The sequence below is a fragment of the Rhinoderma darwinii genome, chromosome 4 (assembly GCF_050947455.1).
Source record: "Rhinoderma darwinii isolate aRhiDar2 chromosome 4, aRhiDar2.hap1, whole genome shotgun sequence".
NCBI classification, from domain to species: domain Eukaryota; kingdom Metazoa; phylum Chordata; class Amphibia; order Anura; family Rhinodermatidae; genus Rhinoderma; species Rhinoderma darwinii.
Window position 1 is genome coordinate 113,503 of NC_134690.1, and position 15,401 is coordinate 128,903.

Below are 15,401 nucleotides of genomic sequence, written 5' to 3' on the forward strand. Positions count from 1 at the left end.
GTTATACCGCAGATACTGCTATGGTTGTGCAGGACTAGTTATATATATCATCGGCACAGGTACTGACTGTATATAAGAATATCCTCTGCTCCTCCTGATCCAGAAGTTGTTGAGGTAAATCTGAGAGCTCAAGTCAACACCGACATCCACAATTCCTTCCATCCCTGAGACTTTCCTTCTAGACTCACTAAACCCTGTGAAGAGAAGCTGCTGAGACCTCCACATCTGGGCGTTGGTGGTATAGTGGTGAGCATAGCTGCCTTCCAAGCAGTTGACCCGGGTTCGATTCCCGGCCAACGCAGGAGTTTTTTTTATGATTTTCATAAAATTATTCTCTAGACGGGATGTTAGATCTCTGGTGAAAACAGAAAGAACAGTTTCTACCGGACTTTTTCTTCAGCAGGCAGCAGATCCGGGTTATTTTCCTGACCCCCGACCATGTCCAGGACCCGAGTATATAGCGATGACAGACAACTGAGAGGAGTCCGGCCAATCACAGCTCAGCCGCCCATATAACACACACCTTCACAATTGTGTAATAAAAGAGCCCCATGGATGTGGAGATTATGTATTATGTAGAGGAGTGATATCATCAGACACCAGGAGAGGAAGGGGGGGAATCAGGAAACTGCCCCAGGCTGGACCTCTAGATGTCACAAGATTCAGCCGCCGGTGTCTTAGACATGGAATGAACATGTTATATGTGTAGGTCAAATGGCCGGGAGTCAGCGTGAGCACAAAAAGCTACAACAGAGTTTAGGGGGCCCCTCTAGAGATAGCTGCTGCGGGTCCCAGAGGTGGCTTGAGAAAGGCACTGAGGGTAATAAAGTACCACTGAATTTTTCACTTGAACTACGGAGTGCTGCCTATTTTATCTATCTATCTATCTATCTATCTATCTATCTATCTATCTATCTATCTATCTATCTATCTATCTATCTATCTATCTATCTATCTATCTATCTATCTATCTATCTATCTATCTATCTATCTATCTATCTCCAATGCAATTTGGCCTTGTGTATATATCAGAATGCAATCCGCGTCACACCCGCGTACATCCACAGCTCCACCCTTTACTCCGGTGTCTTCCAGCCTTCTTGATGACTTCTTTCCAATCAGCTTCTGGTTGCATCCCATGGATATCTTCATCGCAGCAGTCTTTATCTGGCTGTGGGGGGCGCTCTTGTACTTAGAACAGGTCTTATAGGCAGTCTTTATTCCCCAGGGTCTTTGTCCCTAATGTCTGTTGATATCCTGGGAGTGGGTCGGTTTATGACCCTATAGTTGTCCATTCCAAGCTCAGGTATGACCTTCATTGGTAGTACAGAAATGTTTGTTGACACCACAGGGGCTGTTTCCATGTCCCTTCTAAAACAATAGACGTCCCTTCGACGCACAGGCGTGCCCCTCATTATCATCATTGACAATAAAGTGCAGCAACCTCCAGCACCAAAGGGGTTCATTCTATGGTCTTTGTCAGGATAGACATCAGAGGACTGCAACATCATCCTGCTGATAATCAGATCCCATGTACATCAGGCAGCTTTCCATACCACTGATATTCCAGTAAATGAGTTGTATATTCCCACTCTATTATTTTGAATGTTGCCCATGTTGGTTGATGGAGAATCCGTGCCCACATCTCCCATATGGTCTAGCGGTTAGGATTCCTGGTTTTCACCCAGGCGGCCCGGGTTCGACTCCCGGTATGGGAAGGTTGTGATATTATTTTTCATTTTTATATGGATTTAACGACATTACCAAAACATGGGCAGATGGATGTAGATTCCTTAACCCCTTAAGACTTTTAAAAAGGCTGTCACCACATTATAAGTGACCTATCTTGTACATGATGTGATCGGCGCTGTAATGTAGATCACAGCAGTGTTTTTTTATTTAGAAAAACTATCATTTTTGACAGAGTTATGACCTATATTAGCTTTATGCTAATGAGTTTCTTAATGGACAACTGGGCGTGTTTTACTATATGACCAAGTGGGCGTTGTGGAGAGAAGTGTATGATGCTGACCAATCAGTGACCAATCAGTGTCCAATCAGCGTCATACACTTCTCCCCATGCATTTACACAGCACATAGTGATCTTACTAGATCACTATGTGCAGCCACATACACACACACACACACACACACACACACACACACAAACTAACGCTACTCAAGTGTCCTGACAGTGAATATACATTAGCTCCAGCCAGGACGGGATGTGTATTCAGAATCCTGATACTTCTGTAGCGTTTGTGGTTGATTTACAGCACAGTAGGCGTAGTTTCACGACATTACGCTGGGCTGTCATTTACAGCGAGACTACGCCTTCTCTGCTGTAAATCAACCACAAACGCAACAGAAGTATCAGGATTCTGAATACACATCCCGTCCTGGCTGGAGGTAATGTATATTCATTGTCAGGACACTTTAGTAGCGTTAGTTTGTGTGTATGTGGCTGCAGATAGTGATTGTAAAGGATTTACTAGACACAGCTTCTGTGTCGACGCCCGTGGTTAATCAGTCTGCATCTGCTCCTAGGTCTGATAGAGTGACTCGATCTTCTACCAGTCAGGCTGGGAGGCTGAGGAGTGGGAGAACCTATCACAGCCTGGCCAGACGGAGCTAGCTCTCGCCCTCTGACTATTTATACCTTCATTTCCTGCTCTTCCTCTGTCTGTGATTCTGTCTGGTTTCCTGGCTCTGCTGCTCCTGCTAGTACTATTGACCTCTGCTTCTATTTGACCCTGGCTTTACTTACTACTCTACTGCTCTGCGTTTGGTACCTCGTACACTCCTGGTTTGACTCGGCTCGTTCACTACTCTTGTTGCTCACGGTGTTGCTGTGGGCAACTGCCCCATTTCCCTTAGCTTCTGTGTACCCTCGTCTGTTTGTCTGTCGTGCACTTATTGAGCGTAGGGACCATCGCCCAGTTGTACGCCGTCGCCTAGGATGGGCCGTGCAAGTAGGCAGGGACTGAGTGGCGGGTAGGTTAGGGCTCACCTGTCTGTCTCCCTACCCTGACATTACATAATCACAGGCCCATATACCTTTTCTACCCTGGTTCCTACACTACTATGGACCCCCTTGAGGCCCTGGCTCAGCAAATGCAGGGTCTCTCCCTACAGGTCCAAGCCCTGGCTCAGAGGTGCAACCAGCGTGATGCTACCCAGGTAGTGCCCTCCACCTCACCTCTTGAACCCCACCTCAAGTTGCCTAGCCGGTTCTCAGGGGACCGGAAGAGCTTTTTCTCCTTTCAGGAGAGTTGTCGGCTCTATTTCCGTCTAAGGCCCCACTCCTCAGGTTCTGAGAGCCAGCGAGTGGGTATAATTATGTCCCGGCTCCAGGACGTCCCCCAAGAATGGGCCTTCTCCTTGGCTCCTGACGCCCCTGAACTTTCCTGTTTACCTTTTTTTTCTGCTCTCGGGCTCATCTATAACGAGACTGACAAGACTGCCTTTGCCGAGAGTCAGCTGGTGACCTTATGTCAGGGTAAGAGACCTGTTGAGGAGTACTGTTCTGACTTTAGGAAGTGGTGTGTAGCTTCTCGGTGGAATGACCCTGCTTTGAGGTGCCAGTTTAGATTGGGTCTGTCGAATGCCCTGAAAGACCTGTTAGTTAGCTATCCCTCTTCTGACTCTCTAGATCAGGTTATGACTTTAGCGGTACATCTGGACTTGAACATTTTTGTGCCTTCTCCTCTGGCTCCCAAATGATGGCTCCCGTGGTTCCGTTGCTTCGTTCTTCCACGAAAAACTCTGATGAATCAATGCAACTCGGGGCCTCCGTGTCTCCCCAACAACGTAGAGAGCTTCGCAGGAAGAATGGTCTCTGCTTCTACTGTGGGGATGACAAGCATCAAGTGAACGAGTGTCCTAGGCGTAAGAATACTCCAGCCGGAAAACATCCACGCCTAAGTGACCATCGGGGAGGTCGCTTGGGCGCACAGGTATTTCCCGTAAATATGAAACCTAATTAGATCTTGCTTCCCTTTCAGGTCTCTTTTGAGGGTAGGTCTGCCACCGGCAGTGCCTTCGTGGATTCAGGGTTTTCTGCTAATATTATGTCTGTGGAATTTGCTATGTCTCTAGCTATGCCATTGATTGTTTTGCCTAAACCTGTCCCGGTAGTGGGTATCGACTCCACTCCACTTGCTAATGGTTATTTTACACAGCATACCCCTGTTTTTGATCTCCTTGTTGGCTCCATGCATTTGGAGCAGTGCTCTGTACTCTTGATGCAGGGATTATCGTCTGATTTGGTTTTAGGCCTTCCCTGGTTGCAGATGCATAATCCCACGTTTAACTGGAATACTGGGTATCTTACCAAATGGGGTAATGAATGCTTGACGTCATGTTTTTCTGTTAATTTTATTTCTCTCCCTGAGGAGGTGAACACGCTACCTGAGTTTATTCAGGACTTCGCTGATGTTTTTTCTAAAAAGGCCTCCGAAGTGTTACCTCCTCATAGAGAATACGATTGTGCAATCGATTTGGTACCAGGAGCTAAGCTCCCTAAGGGTAGGATTTTTAATCTCTCTTGTCCCGAACGTGAGGCCATGAGAGAATATATCCAGGAAAGCCTGGCCAAGGGTTACATTCGCCCCTCTACTTCTCCGGTAGGTGCTGGCTTCTTCTTCGTAAGGAAGAAGGCTGGTGGTCTTAGGCCGTGCATCGATTACCGAAACTTGAATAAGGTCACTAGTATCCCCTTCCTTTGATTCCTGATCTCTTCAATCAGGTTCAGGGGGCCCAATGGTTCTCTAAGTTTGATCTTCGGGGGGCTTATAACCTTATCCGAATCAGAGAAGGGGATGGGTGGAAGACTGCGTTTAACGCGCCCGAAAATTATTTCGAATAACTCGTCATGCCCTTTGGGTTGTGTAATGCTCCCGCAGTCTTCCAGAATTTCATAAATGAGGTTTTAAGAGACTACCTGGGGGTATTTCTTGTAGAGTACCTTGATGATATACTTGTGTTTTCCAAGGACTGGTCCTCCCACATTGAGCATGTCAGGAAGTGCTGCAGGCCCTCCGGGAAAACAAACTTTTTCCTAAATCCGAAAAATGTGTGTTTGGGGTGCAGGAGATACCATTTTTGGGTCAAATCCTCACTCATAATGAATTCCGCATTGACCCTGCCAAGGTTCAGGCTGTGGCTGAATGGGTCCAACCTGCCTCCCTGAAGGCTTTACAGTGCTACCTGTGGTTTGCTAATTATTACAGGAGATTTATTGCTAACTTCTCGGTCATCGCTAAGGCTCTTACGGATCTTACTCGCAAAGGTGCTGATCTCCTCCACAGGCCTCCAGAGGCGGTCCAGGCTTTTGAAATCCTTAAGAAGTGCTTTATCTCTGCCCCAGTGCTGATTCAGCCTAACCAAATCGAGCCATTCATCGTGGAGGTTGATGCCTCCGAGGTGGGAGTGGGTGCTGTCTTGTCCCAGGGTACTAGGTCCCTCACCCATCTCTGTCCCTGTGCCTACTTCTCCAGGAAGTTCTCGCCCACTGAGAGTAACTATGACGTGGGCAACCGCGAACTCTTAGGCAATAAATGGGCATTTGAAGAGTGGCGCCACTTCCTGGAGGGGGCTAGGCACCAGGTAACTGTCCTTATCGACCACAAGAATCTGGTTTTCCTAGAATCTGCCCGGAGGCCAAACCAGAGACAAGCTCGATGGGCTTTGTTTTTCACTAGATTCAACTTTGTGGTCACCTATAGGGCTGGGTCTAAAAATATTAAAGCTGATGCACTGTCGTGTAGCTTCATGGCCAGCCCTCCTTTGGAGGAAGATCCTGCTTGTGTTTTGCCCCCAGGTATAATCATATCCTCTGTTGATTCTGACTTAGTCTCCGAAATTGCGGCTGATCAAGCTTCAGCTCCCGGGAACCTTCCTGAGAACAAGTTGTTTGTTCCCCTGCAATTCTGACTAAGGGTACTCAAGGAAAATCATGACTCCGCACTATCTGGCCACCCAGGCATACTGGGTACCAAGCACCTCATTGCTAGAGAGTATTGGTGGCCTGAGTTGCCTAAAGACGTTAAGGCCTACATCGCCGCTTGTGAAATTTGTGCTAGGTCCAAGACTTTCAGGTCCCGACAGCGGGCTTACTATGTTCTTTGCCCATTCCCCAGAGACCTTGGACCCATATCTCCATGGATTTTATCACCGATCTGCCCCATCTCAAGGCAAGTCAAACACATCCTGCGTCTCCATGAGGTTCCTGTCAATATTGTTTCTGGCAGAGGGGTACAATTTGTTTCATTGTTTTGGAGGGCTTTCTGTAAAAAGTTGGAGATCTGTCCTTTTCCTCAGCCTTCCATCCTGAAACTAATGGCCAAACTGAGAGGACTAATCAGTCTCTAGAACAATATTTAAGGTGTTTTATCTCTGACTGTCAATATGATTGGGTCTCCTTCATAGCCCCCAGAAGAAGCTGATTTTACATCAGCGAAACGTACGTCGGGACTATACCGACTCCAGAAATAGGGAAAGCAATGTGAGTGAGAGCAATAGTGTAGAATTTTTACTTACCTGTAGATTGCCTTGGCTGTAGCGAACGTGAGTCAGGAACGGTGTGGACATCGCGTCGCGTGAGCGGCAAGTGCTGATGACCTCATAGTCATCCAGTCTCCACACCGAGCCGCTGGTTGCCAATGACCCAGGACGCACTTGTGGCTTCGCTCCCGTTGCTGGGAGAACTATTTCGGCACAGTTTCGCAGTGAGAATTCACTGCTGACACTCAGTCACAACAGGTTTGTGCTGTAGTCCGGTTCACTGTCCGGGAAATAACCTGGGCATTGTACAGCGTGGTTGTGAGATATTGCTATAGCGTCTCATCTGCTTCCAGGCCCGAGTAACGATCTCAGTCCCTGGATGTGAGTTTACAACCACAGGGTATAAGTTCGTCGTCATATTTATATGACCCATTCAGGAAGGTTAAGCCAGGCAACCTGATGTGAGCTTTGTCAATAATAAAAAGAAATAAATAAAAAAACTAAATTACAAATACAAAAACACACTATTTATATCCTATTGAGTACTCCCTCTTTAGTCCTGGTGATACAGACACAACCTGTCACACAGAAGGGTGTCTACAATCACTGGGAATCAAGAATACAAAACTTGTAAAAATTACTCATGTAGAAATAATATGAGTAGAATAAAAATAAATAAAAATTATAAAATAATAAATTTTAAGGAAATAAATGCTATTTAAGGTATTTTTCCAGAGCAATTTAAAGGGGACATTTCATTGGAATTTCTATCCCTACCATATTGTCGGTATCAATACTAATATTTGAAGGTGACCGAAATACAAACATAATAACAGTCTTGCCCCCTTCCTCTCTTCTCCCCTACCCAATATTTAGGTCTCCTTCATTCCCCTCGCCGAATTTTCCCTTAATAACCGGATCAGTAACTCGTCAGGGGTCTCCCCCTTTTTCTCTAATTTTGGGTTTAATCCACGGTTCTCCTCCGTTTCACCTGGTGGTTCCAACAATCCCGAGGTAGATGTAGTTCATCGGGAACTGTGCATAGTCTGGGCCCAGGTTCAGAAGAACCTAGAGGCGTCCCAGAGCATACAAAAGACTCATGCAGATAGAAGACGTTCTGCTAATCCCTTGTTTGTGGTCGGGGATCTGGTGTGGCTATCTTCAAAAAATTTGCGTCTTAAAGTTCCGTCCAAAAAATTTGCTCCCCGATATATAGGGCCGTACAAGGTCATTGAGGTCCTTAACCCTGTCTCCTTCCGGCTGGAGTTACCCCCATCTTTTCAAATACACGACGTTTTTCATGCCTCCCTCCTGAAACGCTGCTCCCCGTCCTTGGCTACCTCGAGGAAACCTCCGGTCCCTGTTCTCACCCCTGAAGGGGTAGAATTCGAGGTGGCCAAGATTGTGGATAGCAGGATGGTCCAAGGCTCCCTCCAGTACCTGATCCATTGGAGAGGATACGGGCCTGAGGAGAGGACTTGGGTACCCGCCCGGGATGTTCACGCTGGGGTATTGCTCAGGAGGTTCCATCTTCGGTTCCCCAATAAGCCAGGTCCACCTGGGAAGGGTCCGGTGGCCCCTCATAGAAGGGGGGGGGTACTGTAAAGGATTTACCAGACACAGCTGCTGTGTCGACGCCCATGATTAATCAGTCTGCACCTGCTCCTAGGTCTGATAGAGTGACTCGATCTGCTACCACTCAGGCTGGTAGGCTGAGGAGTGGGAGAACCTATCACATCCTGGCCAGACGGTTCTAGCTCCCGCCCTTGGTCTATTTATACCTTCATTTCCTGCTTTTCCTTTGCCTGTGATTCTGTCTGGTTTCCTGGCTCTGCTGCTCCTGCTAGTACTATTGACCTCTGCTTCAAATTGACCCTGGCTTTACTGACTACTCTCCTGCTCTGCGTTTGGTACCTCGTACACTCCTGGTTTAACTCGGCTTGTTCACTACTCTTGTTGCTCACGGTGTTGCCGTAGGCAACTGCCCCATTCCCCTTAGCTTCTGTGTACCCTCGTCTGTTTGTCTGTCGTGCGCTTATTGAGCGTAGTAGGCAGGGACTGAGTGGCGGGTAGATTAGGGCTCACCTCTCTGTCTCCCTACCCCGACATTACAGTGATCTAGCAGGATCACTATGTGCTGTGTAAATGAATGGAGAGAAGTGTATGATGCTGATTGGTCACTGATTGGTCAGCGTCATACACTCCTCTGTACAACGTCCACTCGGTCAAAAAGTAAAACACGCCCAGTTGTCCATTAAAAAAGTCATTAGCATAAATTTAAAATAGGTTATAACTCCGTCAAAAATGATTGTTTTTCTAAATAAAAAAACACTGCTGTGATCTACATTACAGCGCTGATCACATCATGTACAATATAGGCCACTTATAATGCGGTGACAGAGCCTCTTTAACTACATCAGGGTAAACATGCAGGTACCTCCGGGTAAACATGCCGGTACATCAGGGTAAACTAGCAGGTACATCGGGGTAAACATGCAGCTACATCTGGGTAAACAGGGAGGTACATCAGGGTAAACAAGCAGGTACATCAGGGTGAACTTGAATGTACATCAGGGTAAACCTGCAGGTACATCAGGGTAAACATGCAGGAACGTCAGAGTAAACAGGCAGGTACATCAGGGTAAACAAGCAGGAACATCAGGGTAAACAAGCAGGTACATCAGGGTAAACAAGCAGGTACATCAGGGTAAACAGGCTGGTGCATCAGGGTAGACATGCAGGTACCTCAGGGTAAACAGGCTGGTACATCATTTTAAACAAGCAGGTACGTAATGGTAAACAGGCATGTGCATAATGGTGGGCACACTGCTCCCATGTGGGCTATCATTTAGGATGCCTGATTTTCACCCAGATGGCCCCACTTCGACTCCCGGTATGGGAAGGTTGTTATTTTATTTTTCATTTTTATATGGATCTGACGTAGATACATCAGGGTAAACATGCAGGTACATCAGGGTAAACAAGCAGGTACATCAGGGTAAACATGCAGGTAGATCAGGGTAAACAAGCAGGTACATCAGGGTAAACAGGCAGGTACATCAGGGTAAACAGGCAGGTACGTCAGGGTAAACAGGCAGGTACGTCAGGGTAAACAGGCAGGTACGTCATTGTAAAAAAGGCAAGTACATCAGGGTAAACAAGCAGGTACGTCAGGGTAAAAAGGCAGGTACATCAGGGTAAACAGGCAGGTACGTCATTGTAAAAAGGCAAGTACATCAGGGTAAACAGGCAGGTACATCAGGGTAAACAAGCAGGTACATCAGGGTAAACAGGCAGGTACGTCAGGGTAAACAAGCAGGTACATCAGGGTAAACATGCAGGTACATCAGGGTAAACAGGCAGGTACGTCAGAATAAACAGGCAGGTACATCAGGGTAAACAGGCAGGTACATCAGGGTAAACAAGCAGGTACATCAGGGTAAACATGCAGGTACATCAGGATAAATAGGCAAGTAAGTCAGGGTAAACAGGCAGGTACATCAGGGTAAACAAGCAAGTACATCAGGGTAAAAATGCAGGTACATCAGGATAAATAGGCAAATAAGTCAGGGTAAACTTAGAGGTACATCAGGGTAAACATGCAGGTACATCAGAGAAAAAAGGCAGGTACGTCAGGGTAAACAAGCAGGTACATCAGGGTAAACAGGCAGGTACATCAGGGTAAACAGGCAGGTACATCAGGGTAAACATGCAGGTACAGAGATTTGTTGAAGGGAATGAGGGGATGGGAGGAAACTTCCAGCTCACCAGCTCCACGTTCCTGTGTCCAGATCTCACCCGGATCTCCGCGACGGCAAACGGCAGACAACACGAGAGAAAGAAAGATAGGATCCAGCGATGGATAGTGATGTGGGGAAACTCGGTTTCCGCTTTATTGAACATGAACAATAAAAAGTGAACACAGGAAAAATTGCAAGGTGGTTGAAATGGCAAATGAAAGGAAGCCTACGCGTTTCGAGCAGGTACATCAGGGTAAATAGGCAGGTACGTCAGGGTAAACAAGCAGGTACATCAGGGTATACAGGCAGGTACATTAGGGTAAATAGGCAGGTACATCAGGATAAATAGGCAGGTACGTCAGGTTAAACAAGCAGGTATGTCAGGATAAACAGGCAGGTACATCAGGGTAAACAGGCAGGTACATCAGGGTAAACAAGCAGGTACATCAGGGTATACAGGCAGGTACATCAGGGTAAATAGGCAGGTACGTCAGGGTAAACAAGCAGGTACATCAGGGTATACAGGCAGGTACATCAGGGTAAACAGGCAGGTACATCAGGGTATACAGGCAGGTACATCAGGGTATACAGGCAGGTACGTCAGGGTAAACAGGCAGGTACATCAGGGTAAACAGGCAGGTACATCAGGGTAAACAGGCAGGTACGTCAGGGTATACAGGCAGGTACATCAGGTTATACAGGCAGGTACGTCAGGGTAAACAGGCAGGTACATCAGGGTATACAGGCAGGTACATCAGGGTATACAGGCAGGTACGTCAGGGTAAACAGGCAGGTACATCAGGGTATACAGGCAGGTACATCAGGGTATACAGGCAGGTACGTCAGGGTAAACAGGCAGGTACATCAGGGTAAACAGGCAGGTACATCAGGGTAAACAGGCAGGTACGTCAGGGTAAACAGGCAGGTACATCAGGGTAAACAGGCAGGTACATCAGGGTAAACAGGCAGGTACGTCAGGGTAAACAGGCAGGTACATCAGGGTAAATAGGCAGGTACATCAGGGTATACAGGCAGGCACATCAGGGTAAGGATTGTTTTTCTTTTCAGTAATAGAATTCCCGGGTTGGCAGCAGGTCTTGACAATCCGGTCTGGTCTGGAATTTGTCTTAATATATAGAGAAATACAAAAAAGGGGCAAGACCCGCGCCTGATAATGTAGTAGTTTATACAATTAGCAGATACAGAATCAGTAAATTGGTGCTTTCTATGTCGAGGTTATAGAGAGCATGGATAACTCGGCTAAGCGCGTCTATGCTATCCACCTAGCGCATTCCTTCTACATCCCGCTACTTCTATTTGGTGTCGATGCAGAGAAGGCTTTCGACAGGGTCGACTGGTCTTTTATCACAGTGGCCCTCTGGAGATTTAATTTCCCATCAGCCTTCATACAAGTCATCCTCCCTCTGTATACCACACGCCAGACTTTAAGTTAATGGCCCTTTGTCCCCAGTTTTCGAAATCTCTAATGGCACACGTACGGGTTACTCTCTGTCACCCACCCTTTTTATTCTAGTCATAGAGACCCTATTGCAGGCTGTCAGACAAGACCAGGAGATCAGGGGAATACAGCTGCATTATATCCTGCTTAAGACTTCGGCCTTTGCGGATGATCTTCTATTTTTTGTTGCCAATACTGAGACAGGCCTCCCATGCCTAACAAACCACCTGGCACATTTTGGTAGAACTTTAAGGTTAACCTAACCAAATCGGAGGTACTAAATATCACTTTGCCATCAGCAGTGACTAGAAAGTTAAAACGGACTTCACAATATCTGAGGTCTCAGGAAGCAGTTCCATACTTACTGTAGGTATGAGCATCCCTGCAAAATTGAGACATTTACCGCCTCAACTATATACCTCTTCTTGCGGAAATCTACAGAGTTTTGAAGTCCTATGTTCTTCCCTTGATCTTCTGGATTGGGGCGGAGGAACCTCCTTAAATCTTATATCATCCCCAAGATACTTATTGTTCTGCAAATGCCCCCTATTCACCTCCCATCCTCCTTTTTTAAATCTATGTGCAGTGTTCTCTCTAGATTCTTATGGACTTAGAGAAGACCCAGACTGGCACACAAACTAGTTATCCAGAAAAAGACCTGTGGTGCTCTGGGTCTACCTGACGTTCAAGCGTATTATAAAGCTGTCCAGCTCATCACATGGCACAAATTAACTAGTAAAAAGCGTGTGATGGCTTCATTAGCACAGACTACACATGGTCCATCCTACCGAGCATGATATCTGGTACCCAGTCCCTTAGATTTTTAGAGCATCCAACTTTGACCCCCTTTTGAAGGGAGCTTATGAGGCCTGGAGAGCATTACAGGCTACTCTAGCGCCCTGCCCTTCTCCAATTTACCACGTAGTGTCTTGCCTGAGTCAACTAATAGTTCTGGATCCTCAATCTCTGCCCTGTGGCGCACATTTAATGATATGACCATATGAGATTTGCTAGTTTCTCACTCAGTCCCAGAAGAACAGTCCTTAAGAAAATGGGTTCCCTCCTTATACCCTACTTTTCTACATTATCAACATTTCAATCAAATGTGTTCCCATCTTCTAGGTTCACACAATCTAAGTAGACCACTCACATCCAAATCCAGGGTTCCTAGAAAGATTTCGAATTTGCATTACAACTTCCTTGCTGTCCCTCCGACCTCCAAGCCAACCTACTTATTAGCATGGGAAAAATAACTGAATTTCACACTGTCTGACTTTACAACTCAATTCATATTGACTCACGCTCATGGTTTCTCTACCTGTGTCCACCTTCAAGAAAACCATTATAAATTGCTGACTAGGTGGTACAGGACCCCTGATTTTCTACATGCCTGCAATATCTCTTGGATCCACTTTGTGTAGGAGATGTAAGGGAGACACAGGTACGGATATGGTGGCCTTATTACCCCCTTCTGGCAGCAAGTCATGTAAATGATCCAACCCAGATTTAGAATTGGCCATCGAGATGCTTGTCTTGACTAGGCAAAGTAAAGTGTAGCGCCCATGGCCGCAGAGCGTTGGGATTACTCTCCCCCTGGCGGCCGCAGTCAGCGGTTTCCCAGGAGACGCCAGCGCTCACTTCCGCTCCGGTCCGTTGTGTCCCGTAGGGTGCGCACGCACATGGGAATCATCATTATCAATTAGCCCATGATTCCACCTGACTATAAGAAGGACCCCTCCCCTTTGCCCATTGCCTGAGCGTTGTTAGTATTCCCATGTCAGTCTTGCAAATGGTCCCTTAGTGTTATCCTGTTCCCAGTGTTTCCTGTGCCCTGCTCCCTCTATCCTGTATCCCGTGCTGTGTCCTTGTTTCTGAGCCTGTTAGTGTTGGAGTCGAGTCCTACTGCACCTGCTGTCATCTGCCTCGTCCAGTGTCATGTACGACATCCAGTGTTATCCGCCACGTCTGGCGCAACCTGCTGCACCCACCTCCATCCATGCTAAAGCCTGCGTTACTGTCTGTACTATTCAGGTACCCTAGAGCGGGACTTTGTATTGATTGGGTGTTCTGTTGCTTGGCCAGCTGCCTTCCCGCTACGGCGGTGCGGCCTAGTGGGTCCACATACCCACAGACCGTGACATAAAGTTTATACCCCGGCTAAATCCAATATGATCACACATCTGATTGCTGCTGCTAAAACTTTAATTCCACTAAACTGGATGCAAACGTCACCCCCACCTTACAGCACTGGATCTAAGGTTAATCAGATTAGTAGGTTTGAGGAACTGGTCAGTTGGACAAATAGAACGCATGACAAGTATGTACAGAAGCCACTATGGTCCCGAGGCTTAAATATTTTGCTGACCTAAAGTCCCCCCCCATAATCTCCTCCATCTTCATTAATATACACGGCCCTAGCGGTCGTAGGACAGCTCCCTTTTTAAGTGACATGGGTTGGAGTTAGAGGGACAGCAGCAGTCTAGGACAAGGGGTGAGCGATATGCCTCTCCTCTCCTCTGAGTTGTACTTACCCCCTCCCCTCCTTTCTCCCCATCTCTTCCCCTTTTTCTTTTCTGTACCTTCCCTCCCCTCGCCCTCTTTAACCCTCATTTTATCTTTTGTATTTTCTTTATTGTTTGATTATTGTATGAACGGAATTGTTTCTGGAGTTCTTCATTACAGGAGATGTTGTGTTATTGCTTTTTCACCCATGTCTCTGATTATGTGATGTATATTGTATCTATATCAGCAGATATGTTTTTGTTTTTGCTTTTTTTTTATTCCTTTGTATCTTTTTTTCTAAATAAAAATGCAATCATTTACTGCTTCATAAGAAACAAGAACGTCCCTCAGCCAAACACGAGCATCTGGACTACCAAAGAAACGAATTTGTCCAAACAGACCAGCGTTATATCCATAGACCACCTGTGACTGGGATTGCTCCCACTGACCAAACAGACTTATTGGGGGATATTTCTTAATGCCATTATGCCACTTTTGTATCACAATTATGGAGCAATTCATGTTTTCTGCTACTCCTGATTCAGAATTTGTTGAGGTAAATCTGGGAGGTCAGAGCAACAAGTGACTACCACAATTCCTTCTTGGCCTGAGACTTTTTTCTAGTTGTTCTGCCACCTGTGAAGAGAAGCTGCTGAGATGTCCATGTCCGGGCGTTGGTGGTATAGTGGTGAGCATAGCTGCCTTCCAAGCAGTTGACCCGGGTTCGATTCCCGGCCAACGCAGGGAATGTTTTATGCTTTGGACTAAATTGTTCTCAGGACGGGATGTTAGATGTCTGGAGAAAATAGAAATAATTTCTACCTGATTTTTTTCTTCAGAAGGCAGCAAATATCGGTTAAAATCCTGACTGCGACCATATCCAGGACCAGAGTATATAGCGATGACAGACAACAGAGAGGAGTCCGGCCAATCACAGCTCAGCCGCCCGTATAACACACATACAGCTTCACAATTGTGTAATAAAAGGATGTAGAGATTATGTATTATGTAGAGGAGTGATGTCATCAGACGCCGGGAGAGGAGTGATGTCATCAGACGCCGGGAGAGGAGTGATGTCATCAGACGCCGGGAGAGGAGTGATGTCATCAGACGCCGGGAGAGGAGTGATGTAATCAGACACCAGGAGAGAAAGGGAGGGAATCAGGAAACTGCCCCAGGCTGGACCTCTAGATGTC

At 46.6% G+C, this 15,401-nt stretch overlaps 3 non-coding genes across 3 annotated transcripts; all 3 read left to right on the forward strand.

Annotated features, from left to right (window-relative positions):
- The first annotated feature begins 229 nt into the window (after nt 1–229).
- On the forward strand, nt 230–301 carry TRNAG-UCC (transfer RNA glycine (anticodon UCC)). The gene has a single exon. It is a non-coding gene; the product is annotated as a tRNA-Gly (tRNA).
- Nucleotides 302–1,646: 1,345 nt separating this feature from the next.
- Nucleotides 1,647–1,718, forward strand: TRNAE-UUC (transfer RNA glutamic acid (anticodon UUC)). Its single transcript has one exon. It is a non-coding gene; the product is annotated as a tRNA-Glu (tRNA).
- A 13,158-nt stretch (nt 1,719–14,876) lies between these two features.
- TRNAG-UCC (transfer RNA glycine (anticodon UCC)) lies at nt 14,877–14,948 on the forward strand. Its single transcript has one exon. It is a non-coding gene; the product is annotated as a tRNA-Gly (tRNA).
- Nucleotides 14,949–15,401: the final 453 nt, after the last annotated feature.